The following is a 22793-nucleotide window of genomic DNA, read 5'->3' as shown; positions in this document are numbered from 1 at the left end:
CAAATCCAATAGAGACCTTTATAAACAGTTATTAGAATAAAATTCCTTTGGGAGGCCCCATCCATGGTGGGGGTGGCACCGGCGGCGCAGACTCTGCGGACCTGAAGTTGCTACATTCCCTGTATGCACTTGGGGATGCACAAGCATCGCTGCTTGACCCCGGCGGATCTGAGGCTGTGACACTTTCCCCACCCCCCACTCAACCCCGGCAGCAGGGAAGCAGCGACCTGCGGGACTGTTCCAGGCGGTATAAACAAAGCCGGGGACTGGGACCTGGAAACGAGGTGGGGCATGGGGCATAGAACTCACCCATCATGGCTACATCCTCACCACAGGGAGATCGGACCCAAAGGAGTGATTTGCAACGCTTGGTTGAAAAGGGACTGGAGCAACACCATTCTTCTCCCCACAGCCACTAAGACAGGGCCTCAGGGAGCGGCCAGGCCAGCAGACACAGCGGAGGCGAGACCTGCCTACGCCACACCACGCCCATCCCTGCCAGAGAGCTGTTTTGTTGTTGTTGCTGCTGTTTTTACCTGAGCCTGGGTTTGCATGTTTATTGGTTTTGTCTGTGTGTTTGTGTACCTTTGTTCCCTCTGTGGTTGTCTGTTTTCTTTTTCCTTGTTCCCTCTGTGGTTGTCTGTTTTCTTTTTCCAGGGCTGCCTCAAGAAACAAGCCAAACTACACATGATGGAGAATCCCAAATACCGCTAGGAGTAGGGAAACAAAATAACCAAACGCTCAACAAGAGAAACCAAGAGACACCATTCAAAGAACACTTCCTGAACAGACAGGCCCTGAACAGTCAAAGAGCCCTCTCTAATACAGCAGAACTCGCAAGGTCAGAGTGTACAACAAGCTTTGAAAATTAACAAGACATAGAAAGCTAACCAAAATGACAAAACGGAAGAACTCTCCTCCAAAGAATTCCAGGAAGAAATGACAGCTAAAGAACTGTTCAAAACAGATATAAGCAACATAACTGAGCAAGAATTTAGAACAATAGTCATAAAATTAATCGCTGGGCTTGAAAAAAGCATGGAGAACATCAGAGAAACTATGGCTACAAACACTATGGAGCTTAAAAATAGTTATGATGAATTAAAAAAATGATATAAATGAGATTCATAATAAAATGGAGGCATCCAATGCACGGATTGAAGTGGCAGAAAGGAGAATAAGTGATTTAGAAGACACAATTATAGAAAAAGAAGAAACAGAAAAAGAGAGATAAACTGATCCAGGAACATGAAAGAAGAGTTTGAGAGCTCAGCAATACAATCAAACAGAACAATATCCATGTCATAGAAATCCCAGAAAAGGAAGAGAGAGGGAAAGGTGCTGAAGGTGCTGAAAGGTGCTGAATTTGTCCTGGAANCATGTGTAGCAACATGGATGGACCTTGAGGGTGTTATGCTGAGTGAAATAAGTCAGGCAGAGAAGGACAGACAGCATATGTTTGCACGTATAGGAGGATTAGGAGGAACTTAACGGAGGGCCATGGGTGAGAAGAAGGGGAAAAATAGTGGGTGACAGGAAGGGAGGCAAATCATGAAAGTCTCTTGAATGCCGAGAACAAAGTGAAGGCAGATGGGATGGGGGAGGGGATGGAGGGGTGATGGGCATGGAGGAGGGCACTTGTGGGGATGAGCACTGGGTGTTATTTGGAAACCAACTTGACAATAAACTATTAAAAAAAAGAATAAAATTGCTTTGGAAATCACCTTTTAATGAGATGAATGAGGTACTTTTTTTCCAAGTACTTCACATCTCCTTGGGTAAACATGATTTATTTCAGTTATTGATGGGATGAAACACGATTCAGCAACAATTCTGGTCCTATTTTTCATTTTTATAGATGAAAGATGCAACACCCATGTTCATATAAACACAACATGTAAAAATGAAGGGGTTTTGCTGTAGTAATTCTTTAAACCCCTGAGTTACATGCAAAAATTTTTTTAAAAAATCATAAAAATTATTTTTTATAATCTATCAGTTAACAATTTTATTATATGTTCCTTCAATTTTTTTAGAAAGCAAAAATTTGGAAAAGATTGATTTATAACCCTGTACACCCTAACATTCACAGGGCTGGAAGTAAATGAAACCCCAAAACATTGATTTAACTCTGTAAAAATATATAGTTGACTCTTGCTATTTTCAAAAGCTACGTTCCTAAAAGTTGCTACAAACACTGATTTAGCAAATATTGAATCACTGCTTTGAAGGAAATATAGGGTTAGGTTTCTGAGAGCATTTACTCACAGCATTTTTATAAACTGATAATCCATAGCCTTGTTTTATGTGTGTTTCTGTTTAAAGGTGTTTAATACATATTATGATTCATTGACATTGAACTCAGGGCCAAGAGCACTGTGACAAAGCCTTGAGCTCAGTGTGTCTAACACACCTCTTTTCTTTATAGGACACATCATGGCCTTTTTGCACTTAGAAACAGATAGCACTATACTTGAGGGCCAAGTGAAATCAGCAAAACTCATAAAAATGTGTGAAACATGGCACTGAGTAGGTCTGGAAAGATCGCTTGTTCACAGTATGAGAGCTGAAACGCAGGGTGTGGCCTTCGTCAGCCTCAGCGGGAACCTGCTTGTTGGGCCACTGAATTGTCACCGCTCTGTGAATGTCCACACATAACCACAAAACACCACAAGTATCGATTTGGGGGCTACACACAAACTTTAGTAGGCAGGCAAATTCACCAATCTAGAACCCGTGAATGAAGATGGGTTGTGAGTCAAGTTTATACACTGTCAAATAAAATAGGTTCTCTATCAACATTGATCTATCTCTATATCTACACATACTTTCGTAATGACATGGAAGGCTAGATTGAAATTTGAAAGTATCAGATCCCTTGGGGTTCTGTGCAGGAGTGTGACAGGAAGAGTCCGCTCAGCTTGGATGAACTGGAAGAGCAGGGCAGAGGCTTTGTACCCGATGCCCTGCTCCTCCGGGAGCCTCACAGCAGTGGAGGAAGTTCTCAGGGTGGTGCCAGTTACCTTCTCATCAGATTCATTCATTCTCTCAATTTTTGATGAGTATTAACTCCAAAATATTACCAAGATTTTTATCAAATAATTTTTTTTTTTTAATTTCTAGGAGAGAGGAGAGAGAGAAAGCGTGAGCAGGGGAGGGTCAGAGAGAGAGGGAGTCACAGACTGAAACAGGCCCCAGGCTCTGAGCTGGCAGTCAGCACAGAGCCCGACGCGGGGCCCGAACCCACGAACCGCGAGATCATGACCCAAGCGAAAGTCGGACGCTTAACCGACTAAGCCACCCAGGCGCCCCGATTTTTATCAAATAATTTAAGTATACTGTTATATATTTTTACACTAACAGGTGCCTCATTTAAACCAATGTTTTCAGAAGGGGCTAGGAAAATAGAAGTATTTTTAAACATTTTAATGTATTAACTTTTGATAATACAATTTTAAAGGCTCTTATTTTATTTTTAAAAATTTTGTAAAGTTTCATTTATTTCTGAGAGAGAGAGAGACAGCGTGAGCAGGGGAGGGTCAGAGAGAGAGGAAGATACAGAATCTGAAATAGGCTCCAGGCTCTGAGCTAGCTGTCAGCACAGAGCCCAATGCGGGGCTTGAACCCACGAACAGTGAGATCATGACCTGAGCCAAAGTCAGATGCTTAACTGACTGAGCCACCCAGGCGCCCCAAGACTCTTATTTTCATGTCAGTCAATAATACATATATTTTTTTGTCAAAACCATGAGACCATCAGTCTGTGGATTTAGCTAATTGAATTTATGAAAAATGTCTGCTGTATTAGTAGCATTGCCAAATCAATTAGCTAAATCATATGGACTTCCAATCATAAAATTTGTCTTCAATTTTTAATTCAAACAAATTAATGAACATTTCCAAAGCTATTACAGAAAGCACTGTGACAGAAATTATGAATGCATGTTTATAAATGGGTTAATAAAGCCAATCAAATCAGGATTAAATAATGTAGATATAATTTACTCATATTAATAAGTTATACAAATAAGAATAAATCTATATGCCATTTCTAATTACTTAAATTATAATACTGCAATGTAATATATAGTTAAAATATACATCATTTATGAAGGAAGGGGAGTGATTAAAGGCATATTTCTTTGGTATTGGAAACTGATCATTAGCTTTTGTTGTAAAGCGTAGAGACTGCTTTGGAAATAACTCTATTAATGTCATATATATCATGAGCAAAATATCTCCATGTATTTAATGAAAGATATGTGAGACTAAAAAAATCTATTTGGTCAGCATCTAGGAAGAATTTTTTTGATAGTAGAAAATATTACACACATTATGAAATAAAATGAGAAGAAAATTAAATGTAATCTCATATTTATATTTTATGACATAATTAAATTATATCTATAGTTCATGATATAGTTAGTAAAATGTTTTAATTTAGTGTACCATAGAATGAATTTAAAAGGTATCATGTAACATTTTAGTCCTCAGGTTTTATCCAGTGTGTTTTGAAGAGTCTGGTGGTCTATAAAATATTCTAGTTACATTTAAAAAGAAATTAGTGTCACTAACCTGTTTGAAGGTCTTTAATTTCTACCTAATATATTCTGGACAATGAATATTATGAACAGCTGAAAAATATTGCTTACATTTTAATACATGAAACAAAATCCCTATTTATAAGCAATATTTACTACTGATTCTGTGTTGCATTTATTGGATTCTCCATTAAGAGCAAAGAATTATTTGACACTGGTCGCGGTATGGAAGAGATGAGTCCATTAAACGAAAATCCGCATGAATCTGTTATCCACGTTATACAGTAATCTGACATCAGGACAGCCTAATGGCTATGATGTCTACACTCTTCTTCATTCTTAACAGAAATAAAGACAGAAAAATGGGAAGGCTTACAACGTGCCTATAGATGCTTTAATTAATTATTTAAAAATGTGCCTCGTCCTGATTTTTTGATATTTGGTGTTTTGCATTGGCTTTTTGGTGTCCTTGCAAGTTTTTGTAGTGGGATTCCAGATAGGAGAGAACTTGTCTTTCTCTTGTAAAGTGGATGAAGGGAGATTATGAAAGAGGGGTTAGAAAAGGTGAATCTTCATGAGGTTAGCAAAGGGTATACGTGAAGATCTGCATCTATAAATGGAGTCCTTTAGAATCATCACTGTCCTTGCAGCCCTGAAAGTCTGTGCTTCCCCAGAGCACCCTAATTTGAAGACCATTGCTTTGCCTACAACTGAAACAGTAGGGATGGAGCAGAGTGACAGACTAAACACAGTTTGTGGGTAAAACCTGCAGAACTTGGAAATAAATTCAGCTGGGGTGGGGAATAGGAGAGGAAAGTGTCAAAGAAGATTCCGCAGTAGGGACAGGGAAGACTAGAAAACATGGCCTCACAGTCTGTCTTTTTCACCTTATTTTGTTTTAGATGTTGTGTTGATGAACATGTTATTGAGTTGACTCTCAACTTTCTGGCTAATTTTATCAAATATAAATGATTATTGGCATATAGTATTTCCAGAATGATTTTCCCTTTTAACACCGTTATCTTTTTCACCACCCTCAACACTCAAACGCTCTCAACAGCTTCTCAAAAGCTCAAAGTCATACTCTGATTTTGTCCTGCCATGCTGAATGATTACGTATTCAAGCTTATTAATATTAAAAGTGGGAAGTGTATTCTTTTTTAAAATTAAAGACACTTTTAGATATAGTAGACCCCAACAAATCTCTGTATTGTTTTTCTTCTGTGGCCTCTACCACGAAATATGAAGAAAAGGACCCATGTGCCACGTGTGCCCGGCATATAGTACATTCGCAGTCAACAGTTGAATGAGTGAAATACAGGACATTCCTTGATTTTTTTTTTTTAATAACACACATAAAAAGGAAGTATTTTCACACCCATGTTTCTTAGAATGTTTCTCCTAGACCCATTCTTTTACATGTCCATATACCATCTTTTATTAATAACAAGGGCCTAAGTTTATGCCCCCCGGTTGTGAACATCTTTTTTTTTTTTAATTTTTTAATGTTTTATTTATTTCTAGGAGAGAGAGAGAGAGACAGCGTGAGCAGGGCAGGGTCAGAGAGAGAGGGAGTCACAGACTCTGAAACAGGCTCCAGGCTCTGAGCTGGCAGTCAGCACAGAGCCCGATGCGGGGCTCGAACCCACGAACCGCGAGATCATGACCTAAGCGAAAGTCGGACGCTTAACCGACTAAGCCACCCAGGCGCCCCTGGTTGTGAACATCTTAATCACTCCTGTTGTCTGTTCCAGAGCCGCCTGATCTGTAGTCACCTGTTTCTCGCACATTCAGGCCGCGTTCAAGCAGGTGGGAGAGAAGTTACCCCCGGCTCTTTGGCCTGCTCAGTGTATCTCTCTGATCCCCCTTTGATGCACATTTCTGGGTCCGGCCTAAGGCATGGCCAGTGTCACGACAACCTCCGGGGCTGTCGCCTGGGTGGGAGTCTCTGGGGAGCCACCAGCCAAGTCCTCCTTCATCTGTGGGCTCCATCCCCGGCCTTGGCCCCCAGCATGCCGGGCCGGACCTCGAGGCCTAGCTCCACGCATGCATTGAGGAGACCACTAGGTTCTGGCCCCAGCGTGTATTGCGCAGGCCCAGGCGCCCCAGGCGCCCCAGGCCCCAGGGTGCACCGAGCAGGCCTCAAGGCCCAGCCCCCAGCATGCATTGCGCAGACCACTAGCCCCAGCCCCCAGCATGCATTGCGCAGGCTTCGAGACCTATTCGTCCAGCGCGCATTGCACAGGCCTGGAAGCCCGGCCCGCAGCATGCACTGCGCAGGCTCCAGGCCCCAGCCCCCAGCGTGCGCTGCGCGGGCCTCACGACCCCACCCCCAAGCGTGGCGCTGCCTCGAGGCCCGGGGCGGGTCGGCCGTTAAGACGACCAAGAGGGAGGGTTGGGGCAACAACCCTCGCTTGACCCTCGCTCGGGGCTGTCCTCTTCGGCTCTCTCCGGCGTGTGCCCACCCGACCCTCGCCTCTTGGCCCGATAAGGGGCTGAAGCGGCCGTGTTGCCACAGCGGGCGCCTGGGACCCTCGACGACACCCAAACTTTGAGTGGGTCAGCCGAGCCAGGGAAGGGGTGGGGAGGTCAGGCCGGGCTTGGGGGGCCGGGCCAGATTGGCAGCAGGCGGGGCCCAGCTGGGGTGGAGGAGGGGTCAGGACCCAGAGCGGGGCGGGGGCAGGGGTGCACGGCCGGATTATCGGGAGCCGGGAACGGGGCTCTGACCGTCTGGGGTTGGCCTGCGGTGCCGAGTGGGAATGGAGGGCCTCGTCGTCCCCAGCGCGCAGGGACAGTGCCTCTGAACCCCGGTTTTCATCTCCCAGCCTTGGGCTGGGGGCGTAGAGCTGGAGTCAGACGGCGCCCTGCCCTCCAGGGGCTTACCTTCTCCAAGCGTGGTTTGTTACTGCCCTTTATCAGGCCAAGTGCTTGCTTTCCTGGGGCGGGGGTTGAGGGGTTCGAGGCCGTGATGGAGCCGTGCACTCCCGATTGTGTAGTATGTGCACAGCCCTGTGTGGGCACACGCAGATCTGAATGAGGACGTGTCGCGTAGGGGTGTACATATAACCCTTCTAACAGAGTTGCATTCGCAGGTTCGTAGGTACTGTTCTTGCACCCATGAGATAGAGCCCGCCAGGACACTTGTAAATCTGTACACACCGACCCTCATTGGATTCGGTTTGCTAACCTCTTGTTTGCAGATATTTGCATTTCTGTCCAGAGGTGTTACCAACCGTACTGTTTTTGGTGCAAGTACTAGCTCTTGTTTGGGAACTATTACCGGTTTACTTTACAAGAGAGGAGTTCGGTAGTTTTTTTTTTCCTTCTTTATTTCCGAAAGAGTTTGTGTATTACAAGGATTCTCAGCTGTTGGCACGTTTTGTAAAGCTCACTGGTAAACTCCTGTGGCCTCGTGTGTTTGCGGTAGAGGAGAGCCCTTCGGGTACTCTTTCCTTCCTTTCCCTCGTCAGAGTTTAGTTTTATTCATCTTGATTATTGTTTGTGTTCTGTTATATTAATTTCTTTTGTTTTTAGCTTGTTCATATTCTGGTTTCTTCATTGAACACATTAATCTTTAAAATATTACATGCGTTAAGGGCACCTGGGTGGCGCAGTTGGTTGAGCCTCCGGCTTCGGTTCAGGTCACGATCTCACAGTTTGTGTGTTTGAGCCCCGCCTCTGGCTCTCAGCTGTAGGCATGGAGCCCACTTCCAGGCTCCTGCCCCTCTCACTCTGCCCCTCCCCTGCTTGAGCGCTCTCTCTCAAAAATAAGCAAACATTAAAAAAATAAAGAAAATATTAAATGCATTCAATGCTCTTAAATTTTAATTTCTAAATTTTGAGAACTACTCTAGCTGTATCCACCAAGTTTGAATATGTGTTATTTTAATTGTCGAATTAAAGATGAGAGAGTAATTTCCAGTTTTATTTTATTTTTAATAAAATGGTCTATTTAGGGGTGCAATTTCAAGTTTCCAAATCTGGAGCACTTTTAAAAGTGCATTTTCGTTGACTTAAAATTTATTTGCATTATATTGGAAAATGGGGTCTGCATAATATTGACTCTGAAATTTGTGAAGTCTTGTTACCAAGGATGTGGTCAGTTTTCATAAATGTTTTATGTGATTTGAAAAGTACATTCCTTGTTTTTTATGTATAGAGTTCTTAGTCTTTAATCATGAAAGTCAAATACTTCCTTTTTTTTTTTTTAGAGACAGGAACTTTTAAAAAAATCATTCATTCATTCATTCATTCATTCATTCATTCATTTTGAAAGAGAGAATCCCAAGCAGGCTCCATGCTGTCAGCACAGAGCCCGATGTGGGACTGGAACTCATGAACTGTGAGATCATGACCTGAGCTGAGACCCAAGAGTGTCGGAATTTTTTTTTTTCCTGAGAGAGAGAGAGAGAGAGATAGACAGTGTCAGCAGGGGAGGGGCAGAGAGAGAGAGGGAGACACCGAATCTGAAACAGGCTCCAGGCTTCCAGCTGGCTGTCAACGCAGAGCCGGTCGGAATCTTAACTGACTGAGCCACCAAGGCTCCCCAAGGGTCAGATACTTCCACTTACTTGTTACTTTAGTTCACTTGATCTGTAAATCATTGAGACAGGTGTGTTAAAATATCACACTGTGACTATTTTTGTGAAATGGCAAATTTTCTGTAATTCTGTCAGATTTGCTTAATATATTTTGAGGCAGTGTTAGGTATGTAAAAGTTATAAGTTGTAGCTTCTTGATGGATTTTTCCCTTCTATTATTATGTTAAGATGCAGTTACCCCTTATTGCTGCTTTTCCCTCATTTTGTCTGGTATTATCAGTTTTCCTTCCTTCCTTCCTTCCTTCCATTTTATTTATTTATTTATACATTTATTTATATGAGAGAGAGAGAGAGAGACAAAGCACAANTATTGCTGCTTTTCCCTCATTTTGTCTGGTATTGTTATCAGTTTTCCTTCCTTCCTTCCTTCCTTCCTTCCTTCCTTCCTTCCTTCCTTCCTTCCATTTTATTTATTTATTTATACATTTATTAATATGAGAGAGAGAGAGAGAGAGAGAGACAAAGCACAGGTAAGAGAGGGACAAAGAGAGGGAGACACAGAATCCAAACCAGGCTCCAGGCTCTGAGCTGGCAGCACAGAGCCCAATGCGGGGCTCAAACTCACAAACGTTTCTGCTCTTGGTTTTTTTCTGAAAAAAATTGTTTCCAATTGTATTGAAGTATATTTGATCAAAACACTGTATATATTTCAGGTATCGAATGGGATGATTTAGCATATGTATGCGTTGTGTAATGATTGCTGTGAGTGAATTAGTACACCTGTCACCTCACAGTTGCCTGTGTGTGCACGCACACGCATGTGGGGTGTGTGTGTGCGCATGTGCATGTGCGATGAGAAGCTTATATTCTGAGCAAATTTCAGGTACACGACATGGTATTATTAACTATAGTCACATGGTGTTCACTACCGAGTCGTAGGACTCTCTTAATATATTTTGGACAGTAACCCCTTAGTGCGTCTGTGGTTTACACAGTTTATACCACTCCATAGATTGCCTTTTCACTTGGTGATCATCTCCTTTCCTCTCCGGAAGGTTTTAGTTTGATGTTGTCCCACTTGTCTATTTTTGCTTTTGTCACATGTGCTTTTGGTGTCATGTCCAAACAGTCATTGCCAAGACCAATGTCAAGGAGCTTTCCCCCTCTGTTTTCTTCTAGGAGTTTCACCATTTCAGGTTTTAAATTTAAGTCTTTAATCCATTTTGAGTTAATTTTTGTGTATGGTATAAGATAAAGGTCTGGTTTCATCGTTTGCATTGGAATATCCAGTTTTCCTAACACCAGTTTTAAAAAAACCTATCCCTTCCTCATTGTCTGTTCTTGGTGCCCTTGTCAAAAATTAGTTGACCGTATATGTGTAAGTTTATTTCTGAGCTCTCAGCTCTGATTCATTGGATCCTGTGTCTGTTTTTATGCCAGCACCTTACTGTTTTGATTACTCTAGCTTTGTAATACAACTTTAAGTCAGAAAATGTGATGCCTCTAGCTTTATTTTTCTTTCTCAAGATTGCTTTGGCTATTTAGGGTCTTTTGTTGTTTCATGCAAATTTTAGGCCTTTTTTTTCAATTTTTGTGAAGACTGGCATTAGAATTTAGACAGAGATAGCACTGAATCTGTAGACCATTTGGTGTACTGTGGACATTTTCATTATATCAGTTCTTCCATTCTGTGATCATGGTAGAGCTTTCCATTTATTTGTGTCTTCAGTGTCTTTCGGTTTTCAGTGTACAGGTTTTTCACCTCTTTGGTTAAATTGATTACTTTTCATTCTTACTGATGTTATTTGTAAATAGGATTGCTTTCTTTTTCTCTTTTTCAGATAGTTTGTAGCTAGTGTGAAGAAATCCAACTGAAATGTATATGTTGACTTTTATCCTGTATATAACATCATGTCATCTGTAAACAGTTAATTTTACTTCTTCTTTTGTTATTTAGATGCCTTTTATTTTTCTTGCCTAATTGCTCTGGCTAGGACTTCAAGTGCTCTGTTGAATAGAAGTGGTGAAAATGGGCATCCTTTCCTTCTTCCTGATCTTTGAGTTAAGGTATTTACTTTTTAACCATTGACTATAAAATTACCTGTGGGCTTGTCATATATGACCTTTGTTATGCTGAGGTATATTCTGTGTCTAATTTGTTGAGAGGTTTTTCATCATGAAAGGATGTTGAATTTTGTCCAATGCTTTTTCTGTATCTGTTGAGATGGTCATAAGGATTTTTACCCTTTATTCTGTTAATATGGTATGTTACCATGTATTGATTTGCATATTTGAACCATCCTCACATTCCAGGGATAAATCCCACTTTATCATGTTGTATCATCCTATTATTGTGCTATTAATTTGTTTTGCTAGTGTTGTGGTTGAGGGGTTTTGGTTATGTATTCCTCAGAGATATGGCCTGTAGTTTTATTTTCTTGTAGCTTCCTAACCTGACTTTGGGATCAGGGTAGTACTGGCCTCATAAAATGACCTTGGATGTGTTCTCTCTTGTTTGTTTGTTTTGGAAGAATTTGAGAAGGATTGGCATTAGTTCTTTAAATGTATGATAGGATTCACCAGTGAAGCCATCTGCTTCTGGATTTTTCTGGTTGGGATGTTTTGATTACTGTTTCAATCTTCATACTTATCATTTGTTCCGATTGTTTCTTTCTGATTCAATCTTGAAAGAGTTTCTTTGTTTCTAAGAATTATTCCATTTCCAATTTGTTGGATTATCAAATTTGTTAGGACATAAATGTTCTTAATCTCATATAATCCTTGGTGTTTCTGTGGCATCATTTGTAATGTTTTTTCTTTCATTTCCGATGTTGAGTCTTTTTTCCCCCCCTTAGTTTATCTGTCAACTTGTTTATATTTTTAAAGATCCAGCTCTTAGTTTGTATCTTTCCTATTGTTTTTCAGGTCTCCATTTCATTTATTTCTGCTCTGATCTTTCTTATTTCCTTCTTTCTGCCAATGTTGGACTTTTTCTAGTTCTTTGAAGTATAAAGTCAGGTTGTTTTAGAATTTTTTTAATGTTAGTGTTAATCTCTATAAACTTTCCTCTTAGAACTACTTTTGCAGCATAGCACAGTTTTCGATATGTTGTATTTTCATTTTCATTTGTTTCAAGATATTTTTGATTTTCCTTTTGATTTCTTCCTAAAACAAATGGCTGTTTAGGAATGTGTTGCTTAATTTCTACTTAGTTGTGATGATTTCATATTTTCTCCTGATTTTGATTTCTAGTTTCATAATGTTGTGTTTTGAAAAGTTACACGATATGATTTGAAGTCTTCTTTAATTTCTTAAGACTTGTTTTGTGGCCTAATATGTGATCTGTCCTAGGGAATGTTCTGCATTCACCTGAGAAGAATGTGTATTCTGCTGCTGTTTGATGCCGTGTTTAGCATGTACCTTTTATGTCCATTTGGTTTAAAGTGTAGCTCAAATCAAATATTTCTTTGTTGATTTTCTGTATGGATGATTTATCCATTTTGAAAGTAGAGTACTGAAGGTCTCTCTTATTATTGTATTGCTATATATTTCTGCCTTAAGATATGTTAATATTTGCTTTATATGTTTATGTTCCCTGATGTTGGGTTGTATATGTACAGTTGTTATATCCTCTTGATGAATAGAACTCTATGTCATTATATAATGGCTTTGTCTCTGGTTTTAGTTTTTGCCTTAACATCTATTTCATCTGATAAAACTCACCCCCACCCCAGTCTTTTTTGGTTAACATTTACATGGAATATCTTTTCCCATCTCTTTTCTTTGGGACTATATGTGTTCTGAAAGTTAAAGTTAGTCTTTTGTAGGCGGCATACAGTTGAGCCTTTTTAATCCAATCAGCCATTCCATCTTTTTATTGGAAAATTTAGTGCATTTACATGTAAAGTAGTTATTTGCAGTTAAGACATATTGCCGTCTTGTTAAATGTTTTCTGGCTATTTTATAGTTCCTTTGTTACTTTCTACCTCCTCTGCTTGCTTCATTTGTGGTTTGATGATTTTCCACAGAGGTGTGCTTTAATTCTTTTACCTTTTATGTATTTACTCTAGGGTTTTCCTTGGTGGTTACCAAGAGGCTTACATAAAACACCTTATAGTAACAATAGTTTGTTCTAAGCTGAAAACAACTTGACTTTGATTGCGTACAAAAGCTCCTTTTACTCTCCCTTCCAAAATTTTATGGTTTTGATGTCACAATTTACATCTTTTTATATTATGTATACTTTGACAAATCATTTTAGCTATAGTTATTTTTAATACTTTCATTTTTTAATCATTATACTAGAGTTAAATGATTTATATAAACCCATTTTGGTATTACTCTAAATTTGTCTATATTCTTTACCAGCAAGTTGTAAGCTTTTTACTTCTGTATGTTTTCATATTACTAATTAGTGCTCTTTATTTCAGTGTGAAGAGTTCCCTTTAGCATGTCTTATATGGCAGGTCTAACAGAGATGAGCTCCTCAGCTTTTGTTTGTCTAGGAAAGCCTTTATCTGCCCTTCTGGTCTACAGAACAGCTTTTCTGGGTACAGTATTCTTGGTTGGCAGTTTTTCCTTTCGGTACTTGGAATTTGTCCTCCTGTGCTCTCTGGGTCTGCAAAGGTTCCGTTGAGAAATCCCGATTGCCCTGTGGGAGTCCCCTTTCATGAGGTGAGCTGCTTTTTTCCCACTGTTTCCAAAATTCGCTCTGTCTTTGATTTTTGACAGTTTGAATACAGTGTATCTTAGTGAAGTCCTCTTTGTGTTGAATCTGTATGGGGACTCTTTAAGTTTTTGTTTAAATTCCAGTTAGTTTCCATATTAGTCTCAGGTGTAGAATGTGTTGATTCAGCACTTACATCAAACACCCTGTGCTCCTCACAAGTGCACTTCTTAGTCCTCATCACCTGTTTTCACCCATCCCCCACCCCTTTCCCCTCTGGTGACCAGCAGAATGTTCTCNTTCCTCTTTTTTTCCCCCCCCCCCCCCCCCCCCCGCCATGATCGTTTGTTCTGTCTCTTAAATTCCACATATGAGTGAGATCACAAGGTATTTGTCTCTCTCTGACTTATTTTGCTTAGCATAATATACGTTCCCTCCATCCATGTCATTGCAAATGGCAAGTTTCATTCTTTTTTATGGCTGAGTGATATTCCATTGTGTGTGCACCACATCGTCTTTATCCAGTCATCATCAGTGCACACGTGGGTGAGCTCTTTCTAGCTTCATGCACTTGGATGTCCCAGATTTCTCCCCAGATATGGGACATTTTTAGCCATTATTTGAAAAAACTTTATCCTCCTTTCTCACTTCTTCTGGGACTCTCATATCCTGATATTGTTTTACTTGACAGTACCCACAATTTGTATAGGTTTCCTTTAGTCTTTTTCATTCCTCATCCTTTTTCTCTGATTGGATAATTTCAAATGATGAAGTCTGTTGTTGATGCTGCTGCATTTCCTTTTCATTAATTGTTTTCTCCAGCTCCAAAATTTGTTTGGTTCCTTTTAATGATTTCTGTCTCTCAGTTGACCTTCCTAGTTTGTTCACATTTTGTTTTCCAGATTTTGTTGAGTGGTCTGTGTTCTCTCGTAGCTCACTGAGCTTCCTTAAAATGGTTGTTTTGAATTCTCTGTCCAGAAATTCCTGTGTCTACATTTCTTTGAGATCTGTCAGGGGGAAATTACTGGGTTCCTTTGGTGGCGTCACGTGTGCTGATTTCGTGGGAGCCTTGTGTCGATGTTCATGCATTTGGTGAAGTCTTCTCTCCCAGTGTTAGGGACTGGCTTTGACGGTTCAGGACCATGCGCAGGTGACCACAGGGCACTGGCTGGGGAGTGGCAGTTCTGTCTCTGGGAAAGACCTGCAGCCTGACGTTGGCGTAGCATCTTCAGTGAAGTCCATGTCCAGTGTTGGCATTGATTTGTCCCCTGTGAGGGCTGTGAGGGGATCCCTCCCTGCACAGGGTCTGCTCCTAAGTGCCCCGTTAGTGGTGGCAGCACTGGTGTCTGGCATGTGGGCACTTTGGGAGCGACAGAAGCTCCGGGGTCTGAGTAGGTGGCTACCCCACAGCCTTGGTGGCTCCAGTGCCCGTGACGTGGGTGCCTTCAGAGCGGCCACTGAGACTGCATCTGTGTCGTGCACACCGCGGAGTCCTGGGGGCACTGAGATCTGCGCGTGTGTGGGGTCACGGCCTGGGGCAGTGCGGGCCCTGGGGTGGGGGGCAGCGTGTCTCTGCTCGGAGCGCGCCGTGGTGGTGCTGGCTGTTGGTCACCCGGGTGGCTAGCGCCACCGGTGTCCTCTGTGGAGCAGCACGCTGGGGCCCACTCGCCTCAGGCGGCGGGATCCTCCCCGTGAGCACCGTGCGGGGTCTGCAGCCATCCTGGGGCCTGAGACATCCTCGGTGGTGAAGGCTACCAGTTACTGTGCCCAGCGTGCCACTGGGGACTGTGGTGGCAGCCCCTGTGTGGCTGGTCCTGACCGTGCACCTCCCTTGTTCTGAGCCAGGGGTGGTGGCTCAGCCAGGCTCTACGGGCTTCCTTTCCAGGTGGTTCCTCGTGCCTTCCTCCGCTGTCCTGCTGCGGGCTCTCAGGTGCACTCTGGAGCCTCCCCAGGCCTATTTTTGCACATGGAGAGCTGTCGGTTCTTTTTATGAGGGGGACAGGACAGAGGGCGGCGTCCCCCAGGACAGAGGGCGGCATCTCCTACTCCATAGCTTGCTGGGGTCCAGAGGCCTGGTCTCTTCTCTGTTTTTTTCTTTCCACTTTCTTTGGATTTATAAAGTTCTGCTTTTTCTAACTTCTTAATTTAGAGAATTAGTCTTTTTTTAGTATAAAGTTTTAAAGCTTTTATTTATGTATAAGTACCTCTTTAGATGTATCTCACAAGTTTTAATATTTAATGTCTTAGCATTTAGATGTTAATATTTTGGATTTTCTTTATGATCCTTTCTTTGGGCCATGAGTTATTTATTTACATAGGTGTTTCTTAAATTCTAAATTCATGAGTTTCACTTTTTATTGTTTTATTTCTAATCTGATTGCATTATAGGCATAGAACTTGGATTGTGTGATGATAAATTATTTGAAATTTGTTGAGATCTACATTATGAACCAGTAGTGGTTAATTTTGAAATTGTGCCATGTGCACTTTAAACTACATGCATTCTCGGGGCACCTGGGGGACTCTATTGGTTAAGTGTCTGACTTCGGCTCAGGTCGTGATTTCGAGGTTTGTGAGTTTGAGCCCCACGTCAAGCTCTGTGCTGACAGCTAGCTCAGACCCTGGAGCCTGCTTAGGATTCTGTGTCTCCCTGCTCACGTTCTGCCTCTCTTTCTCTCCAAAGTAAATGTTTAAAAATTTTATTAAAAAAATACATGCATTCTTCACTTTGTGAGTTGTACGTAATGTATTTGCTAAGTCATAATTTTAAATTATATTAGTAAAATCTGTGTCTTTACTAGTTTTGTTTTTGTTTTGTTTAGTGCCAGAGGGGGTTGGCTTGATTAACTGAATTTGTCAAAATGTTTCATTATCATACTATATTTATTTTATTCTGTCAGTTTTTGAATTACATATTTTGCATTGCACACTTCGAAGTTCTGTTGTTAGGTGGAAGTTCAGAACTGTTTTATTTTTCTGGTGAAATGAGTCTTAATCATTATACGGTGAACTTCTTTATATCTAGTGACTCTGTCTTACGACCTATTTTTTCTGATATAAATACAGCTGTACGATCTTTCATTTGCCTAATAGCTGTCTGGTATATCTTTTTCCTGTCCTTTACTTGCATTCTTTTTGTATCCTTTTGTTTTAGATATTTGTCTTATTTTTTAAATTTGTTTTTTAGCTTTTGTTTATTTTTGAGAGACAGAGTGTGAGCAGGGGAGGGGCAGAGAGAGAGGGAGACACAAAATTCGAAGCAGCTTCAGACTCCGAGCTGTCAGCACAGAGTCTTCCGCAGGCCTTGAATCCATGAACCACAAGATCATGACCTGAGCCAAAGTCAGACATTTTATCTGCTGAGCCACCCAGGCGCCCCTAGATATTTGTCTTTTAAATAAGATATAACTGGATCTCCCCTCCCCACAATTTTTCTGTCTTTGTCTTTCAGAGAATTTAGTCTAGTTGTATTGACTGTAATTATTCATATGTTTTGGTTTATTTCTGCCACCTTATTTTGTGGTTATCATAGAAATTTTAAGATGTATGCTTAACTTACCAAAGTGTCAATTTAACCAATTTCAGTCTCCCTACAGAAAATCCAACGATCTCACTTTAATTTTGGTCCCCTCTCCTGACCTCTGTGTGGTTGTTGTAGTGTTTAGTTCCATCTCAATTTTAATCCCACAAGAAATATTTACTGCTATGCAGTTAGTGTTTATTTACATTTACACATATTCATTACTTCTGCTGATAATTATTTCTTATATCTTAGACCTGTCATCTTGGGATCGTATTCCTTCTTTTTTAAGTCCTTGCAGAGTATATTTTATGTGTCTATTGATTTTATTTGCCTGAAATGTCTTTATTTTGCCTTCATTTTTGAAATACATTTTTGCTAGGTGTAAAATTCTAAGTTGACAGCACCTAGAACATCAGAGATGTTATACTATTGTTTTAGGTGTGTGTGTTTGTGTGTGTGCATGTGCACACTGGTGTATGTGTGCTATAAAGAAGCTCATACTCTGGTTTTTGTTTTAAGTAATCTGTCTCTGGCTGCTGTTGTGATCTCCTTTTTGTCTTTGGTGTGTGTGTACACATGTCTGTATATACAGGATATATTTATCTTGCTTAGGATTTGTGGAGCTCTGTGGAACTGTAGATCAGTGTCTGGAAAACTCTCAGTCGTTATATTCCCCGTTCTCTCTTTCCTTCCAGACTCCTGATGAGTGTTCTGTCAGATTTGACATTCTGTCCTTTCTATTGTTTAACCTGTTGTCATTTTTTCCATCTCTATCCCTTGATAATTTGTTCCCCTAGGGTACTATCTGGGGAAGGGAAGGAGGGAATGAATATTATACAGGCAACCTAGTGAAGTCAACCACAATTATCCTTGATTGATTGACTGATTGGTCTATTTATTGTGTTATAAATTTTGTGTAAACACATAGTTGTGTTTTGCTTCTGATATTTTGAAAGGTTCATGCATTATTTCAGTTCTAGACTTATGACATAGTATATATTTTAAACTTTATTTTGTTATCTATGGGTGTTAGGTAGCATCTGTTGACACCATGTTGTGAAATGAAGAAGTTAGAACATAATTAATGCATTTACATTGTTTTTATTTTAAAAAATTTTTGGAGGGGGGGTTTATTTTTGAGAGAGGGATGGAGACCGAGCACAAGCAAGGGAGGGGCAGACAGGGAGACACAGAATCTGAAGCAGGCTCCAGGCTCTGAGCTGTCAGCACGGAGCCCAATGCAGGGCTCGAACCTGCAAACTGTGAGATCATGACCTGAGATGAAGTTGGATGCTTAACTGACTGAGCCCCCCAGGCGCCCCCATGCATTTACACTTTTAACTGTTACCTACCTTGTACTCCCAAATTTTTATTGCATATATTATCATTTTAGTTATTTTTATGGGTATCTTTATACTTTTAAGTCATATGGACTTATTTATCAGCTTTAAGTTGTGTTTGTGACCGTGTACGTAAAAGATGGAGAACCCCCGTGCTCCCCATGTTCCGTGTACGTCTTCCCCCCTCCTTGTTTTTCTCAGTTCTTCCCTGTTATTCCTGTATAGTCGGGGTTCTGTTGGTGTAATCATATGTCTACTAGTTGTTTTGACCTAATTCTATTCTTAAAATGAGTCTAGTGTTCTTACCATTGTTGTCTTTATTGCCATATTTTTGCCTTCATCTCTCTGAGGGTGGAATTTATTGCATACATTTTACAAGAAGTGTTTCTGGACGGTATCTTTACCAAATTCTGCACGTGTGAAAGTGTTAGCTTCACGTTTACTTGGCTCCGATAAAATCCTTAGCCACTCTGTTCTCCCGAGGGAATGTTCTGGCGTGTGAGTGTGGCTGTGGGCGAGTGTGAAGGTGACTTGGGTTTTTACTTGTCTTGTAGAAAAAAGAATAACTCATTTGATTTTTTTTTTACACTGTTTGATTAGAGTGAGACTGAACAGCTTTTCACATCTTTTTTTTTTTTTTTTTTTGTTTTTTGGTGCTGATGATGATAGCATGAAAATATGAGCCGCTCCACAGTTGAAGTAGCTGTAGGGATTGGCACATCCTCTCTTGTAGTGGCTGGAAAATGGTGGCCACATGGTCAGATCGGGGCCGCCACCTGTCCACAAGCTGAGAATGGTTTTTATAAAGGAATAATGATAGGTAATTTAATGATAGGTAACTTTGAATTCCAGTCACATAAAATGTTGTCCTTCTCAAAAGAGCTCTATTTTCCTCATTAACAGGCCTGTATTAGGGCGCCTAGGGGTGCAGTTGGTTGAGTATCTGACTCTTGATTTTGGCTCAGGTCATGATTCCAGGGCTGTGGGATCGAGTCCTGCATTGGGCTTGGCACTGAGCAAGGAGCCTGCTTGGGAGTCTCATCTCTCTCTCTCCCTCCTTTTCCCTCCCTCCTCCTCCCTCCCCCTTCTCCCCCTCTCCTCCTTTCCATCTCCCTCTCCCCCTCCATTTCTCTCTCCGTCTCTCCCTCCCCCTCATTCTCCCTCCCTCCTTCCCTCCTTCTGCCCCTCTCCTCTCTCTCAAAAAAAAAAAAAAGGCCTGCAGTAAAAACACTGTAGTCAGCTATTTTTGTATGTTGAATTTTATCAATAAAACATCTGTGGAATTTTTTTTCTCTTTTGTTGTATGGTTACTATGTAATATCTTTGATTTTTGCCTTCTGGTCCACAAGCCTAAAATACTTATCCTTTGGCCTTCTAGAAAACTTTCCTGACCCCTACTCTGTTGGAAATCCAGAATGGGTTTGATTCAGGGGTGCTTTTGAATCTAGTGGGAGTCTCCCTTGGATTCGTCTCTTTGTCTCAAGTGTGGGCCCCAGATTTGTAGCCCTCAGTTCTGGGCCGCAGGAAGTGACCTTTCTGTGGCCACAGGTCTTGTGCTCTCTGGGCCTCATTCCTATACCCTGAGTCTCCTCAACAGATCAGCCTGTCCTGCGTTGATACTGTCGCTGTGGCTTCATAGCTTACGTAGAACTTTCTATCCTTTATATTCCAGTAAGAACTACTCTTGCCTCTGGCGTATTTCAGTCCATCGCATTTGATTTGTCTGATGCTTATTCACATGACAATCAAAGCTTTTTCTCCCTATGTGGCTTCTAGGCTGACATCTTGGTTTAATTAAATTACAGTAGACTTCCAGGCCTGGGCATCACAGCATTGTTATGTGGAGGATTCCTGGGTCTTGTTAGATTTCCTTCAGGACTCACAAAACAGAACTCTTTTTTCAAAACATGCTCCCTTTCGTTCTGTCTGAAGAACGCTGGTGGTGTATGGACATGGCCTTGTAGTACTTAATGCTGGCAAGTGAGTTTAACAGCTTAGACTGTCAGTTCTGTTGACTACACTACATTCTTTCTGATGATTTTCCCTGAGGGGACGCCTTTAAAACTTATTATTATCTTTAGTATGGAATCGAAGGTAAATTAGAATTGTATGCACACAAACCCGTCATTATAAGAAAGAAAACGCTGCCTTAGAGAAGAAGTTAGACAGTACAGAGACTGCCCTGAGAGGGACAGCTAGCCTGGTGAAGGGTCAGGAAATTCTATTATAAGGAGGAAACACTTGAAGGTCATGGAGATATTAAATTAAGCCTATGGGGAAGATGGGAACCATATATGCAGTTTTGAAACCAATAGTCATAGCTGTGAAAGCGTCTTTTATATTTAAAAGATAACATGAGGGGCGCCTGGGTGGCTTAGTCGGTTAAGCGTCCGACTTTCGCTTAGGTCATGATCTCACGGTTCATGGGTTCGAGCCCCGCATCGGGCTCTGTGCTGACTGCCAGCTCAGAGCCTGGAGCCTGTTTCAGTCTGTGACTCCCTCTCTCTCTGACCCTCCCCTGCTCACGCGGTCTCTCTCTCTCTCTCTCCTAGAAATAAATAAAACATTAAAAAAATTTTTAAAAAATAAAAGATAACATGAATGTATATTTTGCAGCCTATATTTCATAGTCCTGCTTAGAAAAAAAATATCAAAAACCTAACCATTGACATGACAACAATAAATCAAGACATGAACCAGGAGAAAGACAACACAAAAGCAAGGTAAAGTAAGATACGATAAAATTAGCTTTTCAGTGCCATATGGTAGCGGTAAGCTGCTCTGACGGTGAAAATGCAGGGTCCCGTGAGGGCTGGATGAGGGTGCTGGAGCCTACGAGGGAAAGGTTCTTAGGGAGAGGTCCCTGGCTGGGTAGGCGGTTAACGCTGGCTCCTCGCTCCTTCCCCAGCCCAATGTTGGATATGCCAAAAAAGTGAGAGAGGAGTTGATAGAAAAGAGAAAGTAACCAAAACCTGAAAAGCCCCAGGAAGGAAAGGTGGTTAGTTCTGGGTGTAGGTGGTGGATAGCAAACGGCAGCTCAGCGTGGAGGAGGGCAGCGCGGAGCGGGTGGGGAAGAGGTGAGGAGATGCAGGTGTTTTCCTTCCGCACAGTCCTCGCGGCGGCTCAGCATCCACTAGGGAAGGAAAGAAGGAAACATGATGGGTTCGGCTCTTGGCTCTTAGCGCTCCCCTTCCTGAATCCCCAATCACGAAAGTGGTAGGAGGAGGTTAAGGAACAAATCCACAGAGAGATGAGGGATGAGACAAAAGCGTGTGGGAGATCCCGGTGGAAGACTGGAAACACGGTGGAGTGATCGCTAATTCCGCAGAGCGGACGGGGCACACCTCCAGTGGCAGCAGGTGTTAGCCCAGAAGCAGCTGCTTCACCCCGCTTCCCTCCTCTTTTCTCCCCTCCCCTCTGTGAGGAGGCCGGAGATTGAGGAGGCGTGGCTGCAGAGCAGGAACTTGGACGTTTGTGGCAGAAGCAGTTAGAAGGCCAATGCGATGCCCTTCCTTGCGCTCACTCAGCCAGGAGAGTGTTTCTTCTTCATCCCAACAAGAGAGTCAGGGACGTGGGGACGGCAAACCCAGTGAAAGTAGGTGGCCATCTCTGGATCCGAGGTGACCTTAGTGCTCTTCCTCTCCTTGCCTCTGAGACCACTCTGAGCCGAAGGCTAAGGAAAGTGTCCTCTGGGAAGCTGGCCAGCCAACAGGAAAGATCCACACTTAACGCCAGTTGGGAAAACCTTCGATTACCCCACCATGAAGTCTGCCATTTGGCAGAAGGCACACGTGCCTGAGGAGCGGCCATTGCTTGATGTCGGTGAGGGTTCTTCAATATGAATGTGTGACCCATGGCCATTGGAGGGAAGCATATGGCTTGGCAGAAACACAAATCACAGGAGCCTATCACAGATTGTCAGGTGACAGAAGAAACAGCATTAAGAGAAATGTGGAACATTTGGAGAAGAAAAATAGCTTTTGGAAATTAAATATATATTAGCAGAAATAAAGCTGAGGAAATTCTCCAGAAAGACGAATGAAAAGGTAGAGATAGAAAATTGGGGAGTAAAGATAAGAAAAGGGATACGTAGGAAACAAAAATAAGATGATAGAAATAAATTCCAAAAATGCCTGTAATCACAATACAAGTGGGCTAGACTTCTTTTTTTTTTTTTTTTTT

This window comes from Crocuta crocuta, unplaced genomic scaffold (assembly GCF_008692635.1).
Source record: "Crocuta crocuta isolate KB4526 unplaced genomic scaffold, BGI_CrCroc_1.0 scaffold322, whole genome shotgun sequence".
NCBI classification, from domain to species: domain Eukaryota; kingdom Metazoa; phylum Chordata; class Mammalia; order Carnivora; family Hyaenidae; genus Crocuta; species Crocuta crocuta.
The sequence above is the reverse complement of the archived record's forward strand: the minus strand, read 5'-3'. Positions refer to the sequence as shown.